A 25,938-nucleotide genomic window follows, 5' to 3' on the forward strand; every position below is an offset into this window, starting at 1 on the left:
TAATATAACTGTATTGGTTATGCAAAACTGGGGAATGGGTATTAAAGAGACTGTCCCTTTAACAGTATGCCAAACATGGCAAGTATAATACTTGTTTAGGTGACAAAAACATGCCAAGTCCAAACTGTAAACTACTTGGTCAGTAAAGTTACATTATTTTTTTACAGTCTTGTCCTGCTATATTCAATTGCCAGGTATGGTCATTTTGTATAGATATATGGAATATGCATGTACTTTAAAAAAAGAAATAAATTCCATGCAGAACACACAAGGGAAACTCAAGCTTGTTTAAAAGATACCTTCCCTCTCACTGTTATTTTCCTAAAACAATATTTTAGTGCCTCGCAGGGGCTGACTGGAAGAACTCTGTTTTACTGCTAAAAAGAGGTAGGGTGAGAAAACAAAAATTTATGCTTACCTGATAAATTTCTTTCTTTTGCGATGTACCGAGTCCACAGTTTCATCCTTACTTGTGGGATATTATCCTTCCTAACAGGAAGTGGCAAAGAGCACCCACAGCAGAGCTGTCTATACAACTCCCCCCTTAACTCCACCCCCCAGTCATTCGACCGAAGGCTTAGGAAGAAAAAGGAGAAACTATAAGGTTCAGAGGTGACTGAAGTTTTCAATAAAAAATACTGTCTTGAATAGACAGGGCGGGCCGTGGACTCGGTACATAGCAAAAGAAAGAAATTTATCAGGTAAGCATAAATTTTGTTTTCTTTTGCAAGATGTACCGAGTCCACAGTTTCATCCTTACTTGTGGGATACCAATACCAAAGCTTTAGGACACGGATGAAGGGAGGGACAAGACAGGAACCTAAACGGAAGGCACCACTGCTTGCAGAACCATTCTCCCAAAAAGAGCCTTCGAAGAAGCAAAAGTATAAAATTTGGAAAATTTGGAAAAGTATGAAGCGAAGACCAAGTCGCAGCCTTACAAATTTGTTCAACAGAAGCATCATTTTTAAAAATCGATGTGGAAGCCACCGCTCTAGTAGAGTGAGTTGTAATTCTTTCAGGAGGCTGCTGTCCAGCAGTCTCATTAGCCAAACGGATGATGCTTTTCAGCCAAAAGGAAAGAGAGGTAGCCATAGCCTTTTGACCTCTACGCTTTCCAGAATAGACAACAAACAAAGAAGATGTTTGACGAAAATCTTTGGTTGCCTGCAAATAAAACTTCAAAGCACGAACCACGTCCAAGTTGTGCTACAGATGTTCCTTCTTAGAAGAAGTATTAGGACACAGAGAAGGAACAACAATTTCCTGATTGATATTCCTATTAGTAACAACCTTAGGAAGGAATCCAGGTTTGGTACGCAAAACCACCTTATCAGCATGGAAAACAAGATAAGGCGAGTCACATTGTAATGCAGATAATTCAGAAACTTTTCGAGCTGAAGAGATAGCAACTAGAAACAGAACTTTCCAAGATAGAAGCTTAAAGGGACATTAAACCCATTTTTTTCTTTCATGATTCAGATAGAGAACTTGTGCAGGCGTTACTGGTTGTGACACTTGGGGAGAACTAGATGGCATAACCTGATTTCCTTCTGTCTGAGAATCATCCAGTGCCAAACTCTTATAAGTCAAAATATGCTGTTTTTATAGACATATCAGTATATGTGGGACACATTCTAAGAGGGGGTTCCACATTGGCTTTTAAACATATTGAGCAAGGAGTTTCCTCAATGTCAGACATGTTGAACAGGCTAGTAATTAGACAAGCAAGCTTGGAAAACACTTTATTCAGTGAAAAAACAACAATTTTAAAAAACGGTACTGTGCCTTTAAGAAAAAAAAAAGGCATACAAAATCTGCAAAACTGCTTAAAAATACATCAAACTTTTCGAAATTTTTACAGCAGATTCAATAAGCTCTAGTAAGATTGTCAATCCGGTTTCCATATTTAGGGGTTAAATGTTTCATTTGCTTGTGGTGCAAAGTGCCAAAAACCGGAAAAAACCCTGTTAGCACCTTGCCACAGCTCTGCTGTGGCTCCTACCTGCCCTTAGGGATTGGAAATGTGGGGATAAAGCTTCGTTTTGGCCCAAAACGTTCACCAGGACCCTCCGGTGTTGTAGCTTGCCAAGAGAAAACTGCGCAACTGAGGCACGAAATTAGGCCCCGCCCATCTCACTCGATGTTTCTAAGGCCTCCAAAAAACACACCAAGCGTTTTTACCAGCCATGTGGGTTCTAAAACCCCAAAAAGCCAAGTGTACCCTCAATACAGGTGTCCCCCAAAAGTTAATTAACAGCACTCCCAGTACACACAACCATTTGTTAATATCATTCAAACTGAGTGTCAACCATAATTTTAGCCCTTTATGCAAGTTAAGTAATGCCACTATAAGTCTAGGATTACTGCTTACCCTTACCCTCATGGGGATACTGTCAGCCTTTCTGAAATATCACAGTCTCTCCAGAAAAAATGACTGAACATACCTCATTGCTGCATAGCATGAAACCGTTGGATCTTAGTTACAAATGCTAAGATCATCATCCTCTAGGCAGAAATCTTCATCCATCTCCTGCCTGAGAGTAAATAGTACACACCGGTACCATTTTAAAATAACAAACTCTTGCTTGAAGAAAATAAAAACTAACAGTTTATCACCTCTTTCACTTTACCCTTCCTGCTTAGAGCCGGCAAAGAGAATGACTGGGGGGTGGAGTTAAGGGGTGGAGTTAAGGGAGGAGCTATATAGACAGCTCTGCTGTGGGTGCTCTCTTTGCCAATTCCTGTTAGGAAGGATAATATCCCACAAGTAAGGATGAAACCGTGGACTCTGTACATCTTGCAAAAGAAATTAGCAATGACCCCTCTGCCCAGAGGGGGAGACCTTTGTCAAGGAGTGGGAGATAACATGTGGGAAAACAGATCTACTTGATTACTGGCAAGGAAGTAGTTAAAAGAAGCATTAATCTTTAGTTAATGACAAATGTCATTTGTATAGATTAATTAAAAATAATTAAACAATATTTGAGAGAAAATATGATTTTACAATCCATAAGTAATCAATTAGCACCCGGTCTCTTTGCCTCCATCCTGCTCCATCCTCTAGTCCCCCTCTACCCACTGGCCCCCGGCCGGGGTGGCCCCATACAGCCTTTGGTGGCCCTCGCTCGGCTGTACTCTAAGTCACTCCCTCAACGAGCCAATATCACGCCCCCTGCATAATCTTAGAATCCCTCCCATCCTGCCGCCCCCTGAGCCCTCCACTCATCACATACTGCTCCATCCACTGCCCTCTTCAATTCCCATTCCAAGCCCCGGCACCCACACCCCCAGCCAGGCCCGGCAGCCCTATTCACTTCTCCTAGAAGCAGCAGTGAGCAGTACTACTTGGTGGCTGGCGGGCCCCTGACTGTATCATTTACCCCTGTCAGCCCCTGACGGCGGCCGTGGCTGCGTGTGTTGTCACCGCTCAGAGTGCTAGCTGAGCTCAGTGATGGTACTTAATAGTGCAGCCGCCAGGGGGTATTATATGGGCCATAACCTAACGGGGCTAAGGTTATCTGCTGTGGTCCCGCAAACTAAAAGGGGCATGAAACCCATTTTTTTTCATGATTCAGAACATACAATTTTAAACAACTTTCCAATTTATTTCTATTATAAAATTTGCTTCATTCTCAGTATCCTTTGTTGAATCAATGCATTACTGAGAGCTAGCTAAATACATTAGGTGAGCTAATGACAAAAGGCATATATGTGCAACCACCTATCAGCAGCTAGATGTTTGCTTTTTATTAAAGGATACCAAGAGAATAAACTGAATTAGACAATACAAGTGAACTGGAAAATTGTTTAAAAGGACACTAAACCCAATTTTTTTCTCTCCCGATACAGGTCGAGAATACAATTTTAAACAACATTACAATTTACTTCTATTATCTAATGTGCTTCATTCTTTAGATCTCTTTTGCTGGAGAAATAGCAATGCACCTGATGAGCCAATCACATGAGGAAGCTATGTGCAACCACCAATCAGCAGCTACTGAGCCTATCTAGATATGCTTTTCAGCAAAGAATTTCAAGAGAATGAAGCAAATGAGACAATAGAAGTAAATTAGAACGTTGTTTAGAATTGTATGCTCTTTCTAAATCGAAAAAGAAAAAAAAATGTGGGTTTCATGTCCCTTTAAAACTCCATGCTCTATTTGAATCAATTAAATTAATTTTACTGCCCCTTAAATGTGAAACTTTTTTTTTCTCAAAAAACATTTTGCCGATTTAAATGGTGCAAAAAAAAAAAAAATCCAGCAGGGTTCCACAGCAGATTGGTATATGGCTAATGTTTTCGATTTGCTGCTAAAAAAAGGGTGCGAGTCAAAACCAAGCACAGAACTTACATATGTGCCTAGTACACCTACACTCAGTGTGAGCCATCCCAGGAAAAGACAGAGCACAACTGGCAAAGTCAAGTAATTGCTTATAGCAGGGTTGAGGTTAGAAAAGGGCAAAGTCAGTGGAATCTGCCCCTACTACTGAAAGCCTCCCTAGCTCTTCACTACCATGCTATATTCTGCTGCCATTCCCAGTGTGGCTCTGCTGGTCACTTGAGCACTGATTCATATTGAGCTCTGTGAATATCTAAAACTCCACCGCTCTGCGCCACATCCCACTCTTCTGTTTTGTTCCTGTGCCTCTTCCTGCATCATTAGAGTTACTTCTGTGTGGAGTGCAGTTTGCAATTAATCTACATAAACATGCAGACAACATAATATCAATGAATGCTTGTACCCGTGTCCTATCCTTATCCTGCGCAGTGCTTTTCTCTCTTACTAGATGTCCTCATGAATAAATTGTAATATATTTGTCAATCCCTGCTAAAATAGTTATAAGCACAGCAAAATTAAACTTTCATCATTCAGTGCAGTGTGTGCAATTTTATAAAACTTTCCAGTTTCATTCATTTATCAAATATCCTTAGTAATTTTGGGATAGTTTATTAAAAGAGGACAGTAAATCCAAACATTATGTAAAGTGCCACTTATAAAGAGTAATAACGTAATATACATCTATTAAATGTTAATGGTACTTTTCTTACCATTTACATTTGAATTTATAATTATTTTCAAGCCCTCCATGATAATCAATATCTTTTACCCATCATGGCGGGCTACCTAGGTGCTTCTTTTGTAGATATGCACGGTACCCACCACGCATGCGCTGTACAGTACTACTGACGTCATCGGCATTCGAACATGCACAGTAACAAACGTCAATAGTTGCACATATGTTAGAATTTTTTTTTAAAAAGTTACATAAAACCAATTTTTTTTTTCTTTCATGATTCAGAAAGAGAGTGTGATTTTAAATAACTTTCCAATTTACTTTTATCGAATTTGTTTTGTTCTTTAGATATTCTTTGCTGAAAAAGGTATACCTAGGTAGGTTTAGGAGACTATTATTGGTGGATGCACATATAGTCCTCATGTTATTGGCTCACCCAGTGCATTCTGCTAGTTCCCAGTAGTCTGTAACTGCTTCTTCAACAAAGGATACCAAATGAATTAAGCAAATTAGAAAACATTATTAAATTGAAAAGCTGTTTAACCCCTTAATGACCACAGCACATTTTCTGTCCGTTTGGGACAAAGGCTATTTTTAAATTTTTGCAGTGTTTCTGTTTAGCTGTAATTTTCCTCTCATTTACTGTACCCACATATATTATTTACAGTTTTTCTCGCCATTAAATGGACTTTCTACAGATACCATTATTTTCATAAATTATAAAAATATGAGGAAAAATTGAAAAAAACACACTTTTTCTAACTTTGACCCCCAAAATCTGTTACCCATCTACAACCACCAAAAAACACCCATGCTAAATAGTTTCTAAATTTTGTCCTGAGTTTAGAAATACCCATCTCTGCATCGAATGGCTTAAAAAAAAAAAAAAAAAAAAAAAAAAAAAAAATAGTAAGAAATCCATAGTTTATTGGTCAACTAAAAGAACTTCAGTGTGCATGTCTTTAGTACTCTAAGGCTGCAGTGTTTACAAAAATGCATAACATTGCTGCAAACACAACTGTAGAACAAAAAAAGAATTTATACTTATCAACACATTTATTTCAGGATGAGGAGAGTCTATAGGTGTCCATAACACATGGGATATATTTCCTGCAACTAGGTTAAATCTGGACGTTACGAGATCCAATTTCTGGAAGATCCCACCTCAGGACTAAATGATGTTACACTTCCTTTAGAAGAGACCATTCCCCTGGATAGATGGACTGACGACTTGGGTATGCTGCTTCCCAATTGTTAACTCCCGGAATGTGAATGGCCAATAGGGTGCAGTGGTTTTCCTCTGCACAAGACAGAATCTGAGCTTCCTCTCGCATAGCTAAGAGACTTGATTGATGTACGCCATGGCAGTGACTGACTGGAATCTAATTATTTTTTCCTCTTTGAGAAGGGGCCACGATTGAAGGGTCCATAGAATCGCACAAAGTTCTAAGATGTTAATAGGAAACGTTGCCTCCAGAGGGGACCATACTCCCTGCACCTTTCAAGACTGCCAAAAAGGGCCCCAACCCATCAGATTTGTGTCCGTAGTGACTAGCATCCAGATAGGCCAAAGAAAAGAAGCTCCAAGGGTCAAAAAGGGACTATCCCACCACCATTAGAGAGATTGTTTGACTGAAGAATTGAGCTCTATGTGCTGTTCCAGATATAAACAATCCTTTGACCATTATTGAAGCATGGACAATTGGCAAGGACTAAAATGATAGTGACAAATGGTACTGCGTATGACCCTGCTACTGTAACAGCCACTACTTCCAAACTTATTACACCAAGACAGGGAAAACAAACTTTTAGGGACATTTCCCATCCATGTTCCTGAAGGAAAGATACCATTCTGTGGGTATGAGCAGTAGGCAGCGAAAGAGACTGAGCTTGGGCCAAGATATCGTCCAAATAAGGAGCAACAAAGATTCCCTGAGCTCTGATCACTGCTAAGAGCCTTCATGAAGATGCGTGGGGCGGTTGCCATAGAGAAGGGGAGGGACACAAATTGGTAATGCTTGTTGAGAAAAGCAAATCTTAGAAACTGAAAATGATCCTTTTGAATTGGAATATGTAGATATGCATCCTTTAGATCAATAGTTGTCATAAATTGACCCTCCTGAATTGGAGGCAAGATGACACGGATCGATTCCATTTTGAAAAAGAGTTTTCAAGTCCAGAATTGGACGATAAGTGCCTTCCTTCTTTGGAACAATGAAGAGGTTGTAGTAGAAACCCTGAAACTGTTAAGATATTGAAACAGGTTGAATCACTCCCATATCCTCCAAGTTTTGAACATATTGAACAAAGGCAGCTGCCTTTACAGGATCCTTTGGAACATGAGTCAGATGAAATCGTTCCCATGGAGGTTTGAATTCATGCTGATTTCTGAGTTGAGCTGGGCTTTTTGGTGTGTTTATTTTAAGACCAAGAAAATTCTGGTTTCCAGGAAGGTTAGGAAGATTCAAACTTCTGGTTGGAGGAGACTTTTGATCTCTAGGGGTGCGAAAGGAACAAAAATGATTTGTTTGTGTGTACGTCTCCTTAGATTTCTTGTCCTGAGAAAGAAAAGTCCCCTATTCCCCCAGAGACAGTTTTGATAAGAGAAGCCAATTCTGATCCAAAAAGCATCTACCCTTCAAAAAGGGACTGATGATAGCCTATCCTTAGAAATCATATCAAATGAACAAAATTTTTCCTAAAGAAAACAGCAAAGGACATATTTTTACAGCAATTTTTTTAACAGGTTAATTTTCATAATAAACAGGAAAAATTAACTGCAGTATATTCCCTGCCTAGTGGTCCCTTCGAATGGATTAGTCAAATTAAGAGGGGGTACTTACATGAGTGCAAAATAAGCAAAACTGCAGGTAATTGAAAATAAAGATATATTCCAAAACTTTATACTATCAGTGTATTTGCACAAAATACAGCAAATAGCTTTTAAAAAACACCTCAGAACTATAGAAGACAGAAAAAAGCAAAAGAATTTCCCTCAGAAAAAAAAGAAAACGTTTTTAAATTACCGACCCCTCCAGCAGCTCCTATGAGGATACTCACCCACCTCATGTACATATAAAAGGGTTAAAGGGACAGTTCACCCAAAAAATGTTCTCCCATTTAAATTGTTTCCAATTATCCATTTTACTAGCTGGAGTGTATTAAATTGTTTACAGGTAGCTCCGTTACCCTTATTTGGCCTTTGAAATAGCTGATTTAGCTTGTGAAAAGAAACACATGGGAAAAAAAAGAAAGTAAACTCACAGTGGGGTGCAGGATAGTTAAGTAATAAAATTATAATTTTCCATTGTTCTCTCTATGTATTGAGCTTTAGTTTTCTAGACATATATAAGCTAAGGAAGCAAGTGTGTGTACAGAAAGTGATAAACATAATGAGATCTGATATTACCTGAAGCTCAACCCATTGTAATAGGCTGTGGTTTAAAAACACAAAACCAGCTACTTCATATACACAAATAAACCTAAAAATGCAATTTCTCATACATTTTATACTCTGCAGCCGGTTTAACAACTCATTGAAAATACATTAATATAAAAACAAAATTTTACAGTGCACCATCCCTCTGGCCCCTGATAGCTTGTAAGGTCTAAAGAAAATTTTCAGTAACTTGGAGAAAGGGTACCAAAGGGGGCGGAGCCTAAGTCCAGAATGATGTGCAGGCTAAGGCCTGTAAAGGGGGGAGGGACAAAAAAAAAAAAAAAAAAAACACCACCACCACCTTTGATCCCCTTTGTGTCTCCAACCCTAACCTCATCCATCATAAGCTAAACCACTAACTGCATATGGCAAATGAAAAAAGGAGGGATTTTGACCCTAAACTAAACACATAGGTAAAGCGTTGTGTAAAGGCTGAGAATCCCCAACTGTGTAGTACTAGGGATAGTTCCTGGGCTGTGTTTAGTGTGAGAGTCACTTATCTGGACTGCAGCACCCCTTCACTGTATCTTACCAGCATGCTGAGGCCTTTCTTCCTTACAGAATGCTGATCCAGTGGAGAGCCCATCCAGTGCACGTAAATATACTGCAGAAGATACATGCATATATAAAAGCAACCCGAGGGCAATTATGGCTGAGAGATTAACCGTGAGGGTACTGACATGCCATAATTGAGATATTCCTTTACCCCTGCTTCACTTAGAATCTTGGAGAAATTATCCTGAAGTCTTCCCTCAGCGGCATCATTAAGAGAAATGTTGTTGGGTTTTTTTAATACACTCAAACTTGGAGGTAAGCTTTCTACACAGTCCCTGTGGCTAAACAGCCTTACAACTTTATATATAGCATGACTGAAAAAGATTTTTTAGCCAGAATGTTTTGGAATGCTGAGGCCTGCAGCATCCTAACTAAAGGGACAGTAAAAATCAAACTTTCATATTTCAGATAGGGCATGCAATTTTAAACAACTTTCCAATTTACTTTTATCATCAAATTTGCTTTGTTCTTTTGGTATTCTTAGTTGAACATACTGGCAAAGAGAACAATTAATTAGCTGTATAAATTTAGGAAGGCCCAGCTCAAGGCTAACTCTCAGGGAAAAAAAAAATTATATTAAAAAGGGACAGGCTAGTCAAAATTGAACTTTCATAGTTCAGATAGGGCATGTAATTTTAATCAACGTTTCAAATTACTTTTATAATCAAATTGCTCTGTTCTCTTTGTATTCTTAGTTAAAAGCTAAACCTAGGTAGGCTCATATGCTAATTTCTAAGCCCGTGAAGGTCGCCTCTTATATGAATGCATCTGACAGTTTTCACAGCTAGAGGGCGTTAGTTTATGTGTGCTATATAGATAACAATATGCTTACGCATGTGGAATTACTTATGAGAAAGCACCAATTGGCTAAAATGCAAGTCTGTCAAAAGAATTAAAATAAGGGGCAGTCTGCAGAGGATTACATAGGTAAACCACAGAAGTAAAAAGTACATTAATATAACCTTGTTAGTTATGCAAAACTGGGGAATGAGTAATAAAGGGATTATCTATGTTTTTTAAAGGAGGGCTACCAAAATGGTACATGGTGTAAAAAATAAAAAATGTACCAGGAGAGGCTCAATGACCTAAATATGTATAGCTTAGAGGAAAGAAGGGACAGAGGTGATATGATAGCAACTTTCAAGTATATTAAAGGGCTTGGTAAAACTGAGCAAGTGAGTATTTGACATAAAAAGGCAAATTCAAGAACAAGGGGTCATGATCTCAAGCTGAAGGGTAGTAGATTCAGGAGTAAATTTTTTACAGAAAGGATGATTGATTCATAAACTTCCACAAGAGGTAGTAATGACAAACATTTAAGAATGTCTGGGACAAGCATAAGGCTATCCTACAAACTAGATGAATTTATACTTTTAGGAAATATCGGGCAGACTTGCTAGGCCTATGGCTCTTATCTGCTGTCAATATCTATGTTTCTATGAAAGCTAAACCTAGGTAGGCTCATATGCTAATTTCTAAGCCATTGACGACCGCCTCTTATCTGAATGCATTTGACAGTTTTTCATCGCTAGAGGGTGTTAGTTCATGTGTGCCATATAGATAACATTGTGCTCACGCCCGTGGAGTTACTTGTGAGAGGGCACCGATTGGCTAAAATACAAGTCTGTCAAAAGAACTGAAATAAGGGGGCAGTTCGCAGAATCTTAGATACAAGGCAATCACAGAGGTAAAAAGTACATTAATATAACAGTGTTGGTTATACAGAACTGGGGAATGTGTAATAAAGGGATTATAATAACAATTCTGGAGTAGACTGTCTCTTTAAGAGAAATGCTTTTTTTAAATAGCGATTCCAGTACTCGCAAGGATTTTATGCCTTATATACTTTATGTGGAGAGCTTTCTTCCAGTGGTAGTCAAGCTGGCCTGCACTGTTTTCCAATCGGCAAGGAGCTCACCTTAAACTCATGTGTGCTGGCTCCCAAAAGAGCTGTACGTACGCACACCTTAGAGGGAACAGTGGTAATGGCCAATACTTACAGAAAGGACTGAAAAGGAAAATTCTCTCACCCTCACTGGAAACTTGATTGCTTCCTCTTGATTACATAACATAAAGAGAATACTAAAGTATTTATATTTTCAGTATAGGTGGTGGTTTTAAAAACAAAAAACAGCTGTTACAGTCTCTATGTCTTTAACTCCGCAAAATACTGCTGGTCCTGTGCAGACACGGCAGAAAACCAATCAGCAGCGGCAGTCGCATGACAGATGTCAGCCAGAACACATTCCCTAATTCAGTTCCCTAAGATCATATAGATGTTCTTCCAAAACCCTGCTAACTTTCTTCCAATTGCTCTTGGATCGGATTCTAACACATAAATAAAGATTATTGCCAAAAAATAAACTCCAATATACAGTAATTAATAAGGATCAACTGGGCTTTGTTCCAGGTTACAAAGCCCAGGATAAAAACAGAGTCATTTTATTTATAGCTGTGAAAAAAAAATGCCTTATTCATTTCCATTCACATTGAAATAGGGCTTCTAATGTTGAATTGCAAACAAAAGGGAAAGTAAAGTAAAAATTAAACTGCCGTCGTTACACGTGTGTGGTGTAAAAATTGTAGTCAGTAGACTAGGTTTGTTAGACCATGTCTCCTGGAGCTGTATGGTGGTGCCTCAGGACCCGGGTTATGCTCCGGCAGCCGCAGGCTCAGTGCTGGAGAGCTGCTAATGACGAGTTCTGGGATGATCCCAATGGTGGCCCCGGTGCCGGTTGAACAGGCCATGCTAAAGACTCTTCTCTCATCTGGGTATATTCTCGTATGACAAGGCAAAGGACAATGGGGGGGGGGGGGGGGAGTCCCACAAGAGCGCCGGGGCCTCGTGGTCCTCCATGCTAGCTGCTCTGGCCCACTTGGCAGCAGTGGAAAAAGCATATCATAGTATGAGTTTCCTCAGCCAGAAACCAGGTGGCCAATCGTTTTTCAGCAGAAAGGATTATATCATAACAAATTACACCTCATTATACAACTCAAAAAGGTGGTAACCACAGGTAAAAATGCCATTGGAGGGACTGCTCCTTATTTGGAAGAGCTGCTGTGCTATTTTGTCCAGGCACGTATGGAAATTGCCGACTTCTATTAAAAAAAATAAAAAAAATTGTACACTCTGAGCTGTCAGAAGAGAAGTCCATCAATTGACTGGAGCTGGTAAATATATTGGAGGCCATCTAAAGAAGTATTGCTCAAGGTTTCACCATCCCATACTTTCCCCATTACAGCGTGGATTTTAGCTTTAAGTGGATGTCCTTGCTCATCTTTTGAAAGCACAAACACTTATACTTGAATGGAAGTTCCTACCGTCATAGTGCACACACCAAGCTACAAACATGGGGACAAATATTTGAGAAGCAAAAAGAAACAAAAACATTTATTTGGTGGAAAATCCCAAAAAGCTGTGCAACCTCCTCACCTCTTTCTGTGGCTAATGAAATTTAAAAACTTTCTTCTTGCCAAGTTCAACTTTTACTTTCACGAGGCGTTTAGTCATCAGACTTCAGAGATGAAAACACTGACTGCTAAAACAAATCCAGATTACTTTGGAAAAATTTCAAGTCAATGTCTCTTTAGTTTTGACAATAGAGGCTCAGATAGTTTTCAAGGTCATGGGTATCACCACCCAGATTCATACCAAGAAACTCCTAAAGGCGTGGATCAGTACCCAGCAGTGGTGTCACTTCCCACCTTTTTTTCCTTTATTCTTTTTTTCCTTCTTCTTCCAAATTAGCATGTTTGTTACATAAGGGCAAATTTCTTACTCTAGATTAATATGTGCAGAGCTTCGCCAAAAACAAACCAAAGTATATCCTACTGCTGTTGCTTTGACTTTCCTGTTATTGCCCTTGGTAAGATGGTTTGGCTTCAGGTTTAATATAAGGATTTCTTTTACTTTGTTATTGAAATGCAAATTTGCAATTTTTTTCTGCACAATTCATAAGACCTGTAGTTTATTTTTTTCAATATAATCTATACAACAAATTCTAATTAATATGGTTGAGACATTCTTGGTAAAATTATTTAATAAACATGTCTCTCTCTTGTTATGAAGTATTAAAGATATGCAATATTAAAACTCTTAAAGCATGATGAACTCCCCCAAAGTGGAATATTCTAGATTCAGCAGTTAGCATCTTCTGTAAATGTGCTTATTATCTAGAACTATTCCATCAAGTATAATCATTATCATGTATTTATAGACCGCCAACAGATTCTGCAGCGCTGTAAACATAGTCAGTGTACAGCATAGCTTTTGTAGGGATCAAGTGGGTAGAGGGCCCTGCCGAGAGTTTCACTGTTGTAGTCGGCTCTTAGGAAGCGATCTGTAAACAGCTGGGCCCATAGGCTTACAATCTAAGGGGTTCAATTATTAATAGTTTATATAAACTAGATATAAAACCGTATGATATCCAGTTGTAATAAAACTGCCACTAGTGCACGATTCTAGGTCACAATGTACTAGTTTAGAACTGCTTGTGTCAGTTTATCTACAGACTGCTTAAAGGATTAGAAAAGTCACTAACAAATATAATATTAAAACACATGGATTGTTTTAAATACATACTACTATCATTTCAAACTTACTTTGATATGAAACTGAAGCCTCTAACATGCTTTAAAGAGATATATAAATGTTATTCCCTGTGACGTCTCCAACGACAACCCACAAATACGGACTGCCCACAGGCTCTGAAAAACGCCCATCTATTCCTTCAAATTAGCATATTTAAATTAGCCTGTTGCGCACCCCTACACACTATGCTATTTTACACAACTTTCCATTTGACTTCTATTGTCAAATTTCTGTCATTAACTTGGTATCCATCATTGAAAAGCATACCTAGGTAGGCTCATGAGCAGAAGTACATTACTGCTCCTAAAGTTTACTCTTCAACAAAGAATACCATGAGACCAGAGCAATTTTCATAATAGAAGTAAATTGTTAATATGTTTAAAATTGCATGCTCTATCTGAATCATAAAAATTTCATTTAGACTTTACTGTCCCTTTAAGAGGTTGGGGTAAGAGAATGGACAGGGGGTGCTAGAGAACAGGCAGATCAGAGAAGAATAGGTCAACCGAGTTGCCATCAGTGATTTTGGCAGAGGCTAAAGGAAGAAATAAAAGAAATTTGGAAGAAGCAGTAGAGAGAGGTGAGACTATAGGAAAGCTGAAATAATTGTGCACAAGAGATGAAATGCATCTGTAGTATCTCAGATAACAGCAGCACTCAGAGGATAGAAAAGGCATCTCTCACAAGCTTACAATGAGCTGAAAGCAGAAAAACAATAGAAGGTATAAACTGGAAGGCACACAAAAGGTTTATAGAATGCTAAGGAAACCTGCCTTTCTGTCACTAGGCCTGGGAGTGTGGCTAAAGTAAAAAAAACAACTCAACATTAGACCAGCATCAGAAGCTTAAGCCAAGAAAGTCATGAAATTGTATAAGTTTGTTAGAAACAGAGCATCCTTTCTAAAGAAGAGTGGCAATCAAAATGTATGAAGTTCCAGGTATCTTATAGTATATTAGACAATAGTGAAACAATGTTTTATGGTAGAAGTGACAATGACTGTGGTGCTGATGGTCCTCACCTGCTAACAGGATTTAAAGTAGAATGTGTTTCTTTAGAAATAGGAGGAAGCAGAGTCCTAAGAAATGACAGAAGGGAACAGTAAACACTTTGCTTTGTTTGCTTGGTATCCTTTGCTGAAGAGCAGGCCCAGAAGCAGCAATGCATTACTGGGAGCTAGATACAAATATCTGATGTGCCAATGACATGGGGCATATATGTGCAGCCACCAATCACTGTGTAACGCCCAGGAGTGCATAGCTGCTAAGAAAGCCATTTGCTCTTTAAAAAGGTAACATGAGAAGAATGCAAATGTGAAAATAGAAATAAAAAGTTGTTTAAAAGAACATGCTCTGAATCATGAAAGTTTATTTTTTACTTCACTGGCCCTTTAAATTCTCTCGTTTGTCTCCTCTGCTCAGTAACCCAGTAAAGGCCATAGTTCAATTTTAAAAGTGCAACATGCAACATACGTTTCATTTTGAAACTGCTGAAAAATCTTTCTACAGTGGCCTTTCCGCAATAGCTACACTAACTTTTTCCCCCCCATTTCTGTTGCTTTGAATTGTGAGATGTCTCCAAGAGTCCAAGCAAAATAATTATAGCCATTAATAGACTGAAAGATTTCACTTTAAGATAGAACGACCTTTAAAAGGGGTATGAAGCCCAAAACTATTATTTCATGATTCTGATAGAGCATGCAATTTTAAACAACTTTCTAATTTACTTATATTATCATTTTTTCTTTGTTCTTTCAGTATCTTTTGTTGAAAAGAAGGGATGTAAGCTTAGGAGGCAGTCCATTTCTTGAGCACTATATGGCAGCAATTTTGCTAGAATGTTATCCATTTGCAAGCGCACTGGATGGCAGCACTATTTCCTGCTTTGTATCTCTTCAACATAGAATATCATGGGAAAGAAGCAAATTTAATAGAAATAAATTGGAAACTTTTTGAAAGTTGAATGTTCTGTCTGAATCACAAAAGAAAAGGTGTGGATTTCATATCCCTTTAAGCTACTGCCACAAGCTACATGTTATGCTCGCGTTAAAAGGAAACAGTGGTAACATTGTCACATTTAAGGGTCTAATATTCAATAATAAATTCAGCAATCTGACTGAAGATGTGCAAGCTGTCAATAGTGGCGATTGCAGGAGGGACATTTTGCATGACCCAAGTACAGGAATAGCTATAACCCACATAGAGTAATAGCTACTAAGTACAAAACTAACATTCTTCCCAATACATGTGAACTACAAAATAAATACTTCTAACTGGTGTCATGATTTCATGTTTGTATTTTAAGAAATCAAATAAAATGGCACCTAGTTACAAAGTAGCAAAATCAAACAGCTTAGAATCAAAATATTGTCAAAACGATTGTTCAGTCACACACTGACAGGAACAGGAGGGCACCATCACTTTTGGGTTGACATGACCTGTGCATTGGGACCTGTCTGACAGAGACCTGTATAGTGCGCAGCCACTGCTTTACCTCGTAGATATAATCAACTCAGAGGTCAAGATGTCACTCAGTGACAAATCTGCATCAGGAAGGTAAAGAAAATACAAACACTCACCGAACGCAGCAACCAACCTGGCCGCTCCAGCCGCGGCCCCGGTACCACCTATCACACAACTGCTTTCTGATTGGCTAGTCATTTACTATTCTTCCACCGTGCAATTGTAAAAGACGATGTATAGCTAATCAGTGATTGGTTATGAGAACTTATCACGTGGCGTTGGTTGCACGAATGCTTATCTTCCATTTTATTTGTGGGCACTGATTTTTATATGGCTAAGATTATGGTAATACATTGTAAATAAAATATTTTCAGCCGACATATGGAAAGCACAGACAATTTTAAAGTCAAAGGATACTTTTGTTACAAACAGAATATTAGATATTTCTAGTAGTATAACAGGGTTTCAGCGTGAGGGCAACAGTTGATAGCGTATTAAAATGTGTTTCTGCACTAAACTGCTGGATTATCATCATATAGTAAAATACCATAAATATCTTTAAATGGCCTCAACTGTGAACACGACAAAGTAGTTATTTACTAGCACTGTTTTGTTTTTTCCTTTCACCGACAGCTCTATAATTAAAGATGGAGATGATGACATGAGAATATGTACATTACATTCCAACAGTGTTGTGTTTGCACTGGTGGGTGAAATACTTTCAACTGGTGGCCTTGCTCATGTGTTCAACTGTGTATCGTTCTTGTTCAGGTTTCTCCCATACTATAAAGAACATAATGTGAAATTTTTCTTAAAGTTGCACATATTTTACTCCCCATGTTGAGTGGTGGGAGGGAGGGGAGCTGTAGGCAATAGTGTGTAGATATTATGTAAAATGTTAAATTATGTGAAGTAAAACAGCAGTGCAATATATTTTTATTATTTATTTCTCTGTAAATTAAGCCTGAAAATCGAGAGTTTTTTTTTTTATTTATGAGAAAAGATTTACAAGTCTAACCCTGCCACATATCTTACTGTAATTAGCTTTAGTAAAGATGATAATGGAAAAAGTATGAAGAGTTTAGAAATATAAAAACTATGGCTAGCCTGGTCTACTACAGTAATAAATCCTGCTTGGCTCTTCCAAATAAAGCATGTTTTGGGGGAATCTGATTATAAAAAAAAAACAATTGCAGCAAACAAGGTGATAATGCATTCCATATATTTTTATATGTTAGCTTATTCTAAGACTGCAGAAAAAACTTGTACTTTTTTTTCTTTGCTTGTATTGTGTGTTTAATCACTTTGTGCGGGTTTAAACACAAAGTAGTGCTGTTTTAATGAGGTAGAGCATGGCATTTGTTATTGTTACTATCAGGAATTAAGCACTGCTTTGCACAAGTTGTGAAATGAAATGAAATGTTTTTAAATAATTTAACTGTATTTGTAAAGCATATACAACAAAAAGTACTTTTAAAGGGACAGGAAATCCCAAAGTTTTCTTACATGATTCGTATAGAACATAGAATTTTAATCAACGTTCCAGTTTACTTTTATTATCAAATTTGCTTTATTCTCCTGTTATCAGAACACTGGCAGCTAGTTGAACACATCTAGTTAGCCAATCACAATGTTTGCAGGCACCAATCAGCAGCTAGCTCCCACTAATGTAGAATATGTGCGTATTCATTTTCAACAAGGGATACTAAGAGAACAAAGCACATTTGAAAATAAAAGTAATTTTAAAATTGTTTTAAAATTACATGCTCTATCTGAATCATGCAAGTTTTATTTTGACTTACCTTTCCCCTTAAGATACACCCTATTCAAAACCCTAATGAATATGCTAACCTTGTTAAAACATGAGGAGAGAGAAAGTTACATCAAAGGATTTGTTCAGAGAACGTAAAGGATCAGCAAATGGCTACACCAGAATCAAGATAATTGAGTAATGGAATTTACACATCATTTTAAATCCTTTGGACTAGCAACCTAAACTACAGGGATCACAAAAATGCACACAAAAAACAACAACAGGACAGTTTGATGTTTGTTATGTATATAAGGGAATATTTAAAATACATTTATTTTGCTCAAAATATGTTGTATCTAAGCTAGTAAGTATCTATAAACAGTTTTCATCCAGTGGTGTGGTTTTATTTATTTTACTATAAATACCTAACCACCAACAGAATGGTTGTTATATTTTAATAGTTCTTTCAATGAAGAAGCCTATGCATCAATCCAAATGTTTATTAGATATGTGAGTCAAATAAATGTATGCAAGTTATAAATCCAATAATAAATGTGACACTAGTCACTAGAGGGCGCTATAGAACGATATGTAATATGTGGAAGGATTACAACACCCCTCAGATAAAAATCAGTTCAAGTATTTACAATATTGTATAATAATCAACACAAAAATAAAACCAACACCAAACTGGATGACCCCTTGTTAGGATGAATACATTAAAATCGCTATTACTATTGCATATGTGTTGGTACTGAAAAACAATTAATGTGAAAAAATGATAATAAAAAATATATTGAAATTAAAAAGCTGCTCCTCTCAAACCATATACTCAAAGAGCTATGAAAAAATACAGAAAAATGTGTGAATTTTTAGCGCCCTCTAGTGTGTTCACACATTTTTCTGTAAAATATAAATCTAGATACTAATATGCCGACACATGGCCAGATTACGAGTGTCACGCTAACAGTTACGTGCGACTGGTGTAGCGCTCGTATTAGAAATTGAAAGTAAATGCAATTGCTTGAGCGTAATTTCAGTTAGCACACGTCGGGATAGCATGTCTTTAGAGCGCTAATAAACCTTTTTGCAAAGTATCACAAAACACATCAAAAATACATTAAAATGTACAGTTGGACTAATAAAAACACTATCTAAAAATTATTATTAAAAAAAAATTGCACAAAAAAGTTATATGGGCTCAAAGATATGAGGTCTCAGGTGTTAGAAAAAAAAAGGCAGGCAAAGGGCTTGAGATACACACATATACATTACAAGAAAATCAATAGAGTAGTCAATACCAAATGATATGGGATCCCCTCACACAGGTGGTGCTGGATGCAGATAAATATATTAATCAACACAAAAAGAAAAGAAGCATCCCCCAAGCACACAAAAAGAATAAGCAACGGGTGCCAAAAAGGAGTCTCCACCCCCAAGACAGGGAAATAAAAATAAAACTTAACTTTTATTAGATACTAAGAAATAAAAAGAGAAATGTAATAAAAAAAAAAAATGTACATAGGCATGTGCGGTCCAAATCACAATTAATGAGATGTATCAGCAAGTCAAAATTCCATTAAACATAGGCCAAATTACAGACAAGTACAAAATAGGTAACTATCCCCATTGAACTGTGTCACACGAAATAAAAAGGCCCCTAACTACAATTTATCAGTGACTCATAAGCCTCCCAAGGGAGCATAATAGGTTGGCGATCTGCTATACTCATGTGTGACCACAGTGCAATTGCTTAAAAATAACTGGGTGTTCCTGTACTAGTCTGATTAGGCAAAACAAATCAAAACAATATTACCAGTTCAAACGGTTCCCCAAGGACCCCAAGCCAGGATCGGACCATGCCACAAAACGCCTGACGTACGTTTTGCACTCCTGCGTTGTCAAAGGCAAAATAGTAATGTTTCTCCAAGTTTAAATAGGCTGTATCAATCAATTACATCTCCTCACTATGTTTAACCAATCAGAGACTGTCCCATTATAAATCACTCATAGCCGTTTTTCCATTTATTCTCCAAATACATCTTATCAGATACTGTCATTTTATCCTATTGGGGATCGCTAGTATTGGCTCTTTAATATGATTCACATATAAGGTTTTGGAACATACATTGTGTCCAAAACGTCAATTTAGTGTTTATACAATATCGTGCATTTCTCCGCCCCCTTCTTACTTACTCATGTTGTAAATGGAGAGGCTCGATCTATCCCAACCAATCCCCACAGCTAGTCAATGACGTGTCTAAGCAACCAACGTAGGACGCGGTCTCCGATTAGTTGAAATGGGTAGCCTGTCAATCAGGATTAGCGCCCTGCTCAGACCCTTCATATTATAAACAGATAGAGGCTCGTTCCCTCTTGACTTGTTCAGTGTTGTTGCTATGATACCTACGTGGTGTGCAGTTTCCACTCAATACACTCAGATAACTTATCACTCACTAACAGCATAATTTCTCCATTGATATACACTACAGGGGGATTATTTTCTACCCCTCAAAAACATGATAGGTCCTCTGTTTGGATTTTTTCATACTATACTCCCCAATATTACTATACTATACGATGTAACTATACTCCCTTAATGATTTGATTTATCTCCTGAATGAAAATGACTTCACTAATAGATTAACCAAAACAATCAACATGTATGCCATTGTCTAGAAATCCTCAAACTGATATATATATATATATATATATATATATATATATATATATATATATATATATATATATATATAAGGGTTTGAGTAAAGATCTGCTCAGTATAAGACAAAAACCCTATTCTAACCTATCTAAGAATGAAATGGCTGCATTAGAAGAATTAAGGGAATGATATTGTGATCAAACCATCCAATTAGGATGGGAATGTGGTACTCTGGCCTTTCATCTGTATGAAAGGCCAGAGTAACTGCAAGATGTGAAGTGCTATAAAGTTCTATGGAATGACCCAACAGATCAGTTCCTTAAAAAATATAATGACTTGATTAAGCATGCCATGGATGACAAAATAATCACAACCAAGGAGTTAGAATTCCTCAAATGTGAGAAACCCAAAGTTGCAACATTTTATATGTTTTCAAAGGTACACAAGAATAAGGACAACCCTCCAGGATGGCCGATTGTCTCTGGGATTGGTGCGTTGTGTGAGCAACCTAGCAAATACTTGGATGCTAGATTAAGAGGCATAGTCCTTACATTACCGTCATACGTACGGGATACAATGGATGTACTGAATAAAATTGAGGATATCACTTTAGAGGATCACACATTCCTGGCAAGCTGTGATGTTGAGGCACTCTACACCTCCATCAATCATGAACATAGCTGCAAGGCTGTTGAGTACTTTCTGAATATGGAGTCCAAAATGAATGAACCAAAAAATAGGTTCATTCTGGATCTCCTAGGGTTTGTGCTACATCATAATTACTTTGTATTCAGAGACAGATTTTATTTACAGACTAGGGAAACCGCTATGGGGGCTTGTGCGAACATTTATCCTGGCTGGTGGGAGAGGGTATTTGTATTTAATGACAATATGAGTAAGTACACAGACCATTTTGTATTATGGTTACGTTACATAGATGACACCTTGATAGTCTGGCAAGAAAAATACTTATTTCTGAATTTTATGGAGCTCTTGAACAACAATAACCTGAATTTGAAATTAACTTATGAATTTAACTTTAAAGGGACAGCCAAGTCCAAAAAAAACTTTTGTGATTTAAATAGGGCATGTCATTTTAAACAACTTTCAAATTTACTTTTATCACTAATTTTGCTTTGTTCTCCTGGTATTCTTAGTTGAAAGCTAAACCTACAAGGTTCATATGCTAATTTCTTAGACCTTGAAGGCCGCCTCTAATCTAAAAGCATTTTGACAGCTTTTCACCACTAGAGGTCATTAATGTGTTTAATATAGATAACATTGAGCTCATGCACGTGAAGCTACTAGGAGTGAGCACTGATTGACTAAAATGCAAGTCTGTCAAAATAACTGAAATAAGGGGGCAGTTTGCAGAGGCATAGATACAAGATAATCACAGAGGTAAAAAGTGTATTTATAGAACTGTGTTGGTTATGCAAAACTGGGGAATGGGTAATAAAGGGATTATCTATCTTTTTAAACAACAAAAATTCTGGAGTTGACTGTCCCTTTAACACAATTAATTTTCTCGACCTGAAAATCCGAAGAGATAATTTTGGGAAAAATACAATCAGACTTGCATAGAAAAGATATGGCTACTAATTCAGTATTACACTATACCAGTTGTCATCACTATGCCACTAAAAAAGCAATACCAGTAGGAGAATTCCTACGGTTAAAGAGGAATTGCTCAGATATGGAAGTATACAAATTAAGAGCAAAAGAGCTCAGCTGAGAGTGAGACTAAGGGAAAGGGGGTACCCAGCAAAGATTATACAAAAATCCTATCAATTGGCACTCCACAACGAAAGAGACAACCTTTTGGTTACCAAATCTAAAAAGAATTCAGGTCAGGACTCTTCAGTGGCTCCCACAACTGCATGAGAAATAGGAACACCTAAGTGCAAAAGCACGCTACCAAACTTTGATCCTCTTTTCAGCTTGTGGGTAGATATTAGCAGTGAAGTATTCAGAGAAATGGATACATTTCAGTTATTTGAAACATCAAATGCAGGATATTCAGGCGTGCTTGCAAAGGGGTAAAAACGGGCAAAAACACAAACCTCCTCAGGGCTATCACAAGACTTAGAAGCTGGTAAGGTTTGCCTTTCCTCTCGTAGCAACTACTGCCCGCTTAACAGCTGATCCTCATCACGTTTGCTCACCAACAGATGCTTCATGTCTCTCCAGGGTGAGTATTTATCCGGTTCTCAGTTCACATAATGAGGCCACTGATCTTGAGCAACAGCAAGGTAATTTTGTCACATACTACCGCTCCACCACGTGCCAAACAATTCCAACGATGACGCGTTTTGCCCCTCCCACTTTAGGGCTGGCCGGGGCTTCGTAAGATAGTTTGCAGTGTTGCTGAGCCGTCCTTAAAAGCAGGTACCCAGTCACGCCACCATTTTATTTAAAGGTGCCACACATTAACGCTCTGTTAGAGCGTTCCACTTTGTAACTTTGTTACTAATATCCTACCATCGTGATATATATATTACTTGATCAGCATGGAATATTTCCAAACCCTTATTGACATTTTAAGAGGTTACAAATATATACATTTCAAAGTGATATGCTTGATTATTTTATACATTCAACATATTAGCATACATTAGAGGAATTACATATTTAAAGGGACACTGAACCCAAATTTTTTATTTCGTGATTCAGATAGAGCATGAAATTTTAAGCAACTTTCTAATTTACTCCTATTATCAAATTTTCTTCATTCTCTTGGTATCTTTATTTGAAATGCAAGAATGTAAGTTTAGATGCCGGCCCATTTTTTGGTGAACAACCTGGGTTGTTCTTGCTGATTGGTGGATAAATTCATCCCCCAATAAAAAAAAAGGTGCTGTCCAAAGTACTGAACCAAAAAAAAACCTTAGATGCTTTCTTTTTCAAATAAAGATAGCAAGAGAACGAAGAAAAATTGATAATAGGAGTAAATTAGAAAGTTGCTTAAAATTGCATGCTATATCTGAATCACAAAAGAAAAAAATTAGGTTCAGTGTCCCTTTAAGTTTGCACTTAGGTGCTCCTATTTCTCATGCAGTCTTTTGCAAGGACATTTGTTCACATACTTATGTATATGTTTTTTATGTATTTTATCATTGTGGTTTATTTAGGTAACAACAAAAGTAGGAGAAAAGTGGACAGTTAGAGAGCGCTCAAAAAGGTATATATGTATATAATAAGGTGGCAAGGGAAATCACCCAAAGGGGGGATCAGGTAGATAAAACTTAACATTTAAGATAAACTAATTAAAAAATATATCAGCAGTGTGAATGTATTAAAACTTAGACTAATAAATAATAGTGAGTAGTAGTGATCACAAAATAACACTTACTGAAAAACCAATAAACACTGTAATACACAATCATATGGCCAGTTTTTATATTAGCTATATCATAGCTTGTCTTAACGTGTAATTTCTGTTTTGTATAGGACAGGCACCATTTATCTATACACAATCATATCTTTCTCTATCAATGATCCTTATTGGTACTATTTTGTTAGTTAAAGGGACATGAAACCCACATTTTTTCTTTCATGATTCAGATAGAGAATATAATTTCAAACAACTTTCCCATTTACTTCTATTATTTAATTTGCTTCTTTCTCTTGTTATCCTTTGCTGAAATGTTTATCTAGAAAAGTTCATGTGCAGCAGAGAACCTAGGATCTAGCTGTTGATTGGTGGCTGCATATATAAACTGATTGCCATTGGCTCACCCATGTGTTCAGTTAGAAACCAGTAGTGCACGGCTGCTCCTTAAGCAAATGATACTAAGAGAATAAAACAGATTAGATAATAGAAGTAAATTAGAAAGTTGTTTAAAATTGTATTCTCTATCTGAATCATGAAATACATTTTTTGGGTTTCATGTCCCTTTAATGAATCCTTACAATACGTGCATCTTATAACTTAGATTACTGGCACATAACCATACGGCCGTGTATATTGGCTACATGACAGCTTATCAAAGCATGCTATCTTTTGTTTATTTTGGAGATACACATGTCCTTCGACGGCTAATACAAATGAGATGCAAACACATTATTGGCTTAGTCCAACTATGTAACACTACCGTACCCAATTAATTCATGACGTTCGTGATAGGCTTGCTTGTGGGGAGTGTAACCATACTCAGCCCTGATTGGTCAGCAAATTGGTCATAGGCGGGGGGGCTTTCCCAATTCAGGTTAGCCTTTGAGAAAGCCGTGTTCACGGCGAAATGCGCATCAGGCACTTATGAGACTAGTAATCACTGTATGAGCCCTTTAAATTTAGACAATAGTGGCTAATATATTAAAGGGACAGTTTACTCAAAATTTTTCTCCCCTTTAATTTGTTCCCAATGATCCACTTTACCTTCTGGAGTGTATTAAATTGTTTACAGGTAGCTCCTTTACCCTTATTGGCATTTGAAATAGTTGATTTAGCATATGGTATCCCCACCTATACTGAAAGTTTGTGGCCGCAGGTCCAAGCTATAGATAAGCTTTATAAACACTGCCAGCAGAAGAAATTGCACTCCCAGTGGGATATAGCAGAGATAAGGTAATACAATTTTGTTTTTCCATTGTTCTCTCCCAGTACTGGTGATTGTTTTATGGACAGATATAAGATAAAGAAACATGTATATGTACACAATGTGATACAGTAATGAGGTCTGATTATACCTACAAGCTCAACCCATTTTATTAGGTTGTGGCTTCAAAATACAAAAACCTTAAAAAGCTCATTTTCAGATTTTTTTTACTCTGCAGTTGGTAAACAAAGCAATTGTAAATGCATTAAGGGAAAAACTATTTTACAGTATACTGTCCCTTTAAGCAACGTCTTCCCTGTAACTTAGGATCACACAGAGCGGTGCTTACTTGCCCCAGAACTGCATTTTTCAGAGTAATTTGTTACAAGGTCAATCCTCTTATTTAGTTAATAGTTTATGCAGTACGTGAGCTGTTTTGTTTCCACTGAGCTGTGTGAGTTACAGTGTTTATTGGTTTTTCAGTAATAGTGTTATTTTGTGATCACTAGTACTCACTATTATTTATTGATCTAAGTTTTAATACATTCACACTGCTGATAATTTTTTAATTAGTTTATATTAGATGTTAAGTTTTATCTACCTGATCCCCCTTTGGGTGATTTCCCTTGCCACCTTATTATATACATATATACCTTTTTGAGTGCTCTCTAACTGTCCACTTTTCTCCTCCTTTTGTTGTAACTTAACCACTGGGACAGTGAGCAACCCCCATGACTCATTAATTATAGGGTTTTATATATATATATATATATATATATATATATATATATATATATATATATATATATATATATATATATATATATATATATATATATATATATATCTTCAATTCAAACCTTGCTTTGGACTTGATATTTATTTCATTTTGAGACTAATTATGACTATGGGGTACTAATA

At 37.2% G+C, this 25,938-nt stretch overlaps 1 protein-coding gene and 1 pseudogene across 1 annotated transcript in view; one reads left to right on the forward strand and one right to left on the reverse strand.

Annotated features, from left to right (window-relative positions):
- Window positions 1–16,249, reverse strand: part of ARMC1 (armadillo repeat containing 1) — a 374,962-nt gene extending 358,713 nt beyond the window's left edge. Inside the window, exon 1 of the mRNA XM_053715076.1 lies at window positions 16,181–16,249. The gene's annotated coding sequence lies outside the window, so the exon portion shown is untranslated. The remainder of the gene's footprint in view (window positions 1–16,180) is intronic.
- LOC128661664 (KICSTOR subunit 2-like) lies at window positions 4,291–12,761 on the forward strand (annotated as a pseudogene).
- Window positions 16,250–25,938: the final 9,689 nt, after the last annotated feature.

Source organism: Bombina bombina, chromosome 5 (assembly GCF_027579735.1).
Source record: "Bombina bombina isolate aBomBom1 chromosome 5, aBomBom1.pri, whole genome shotgun sequence".
NCBI classification, from domain to species: Eukaryota; Metazoa; Chordata; class Amphibia; order Anura; family Bombinatoridae; genus Bombina; species Bombina bombina.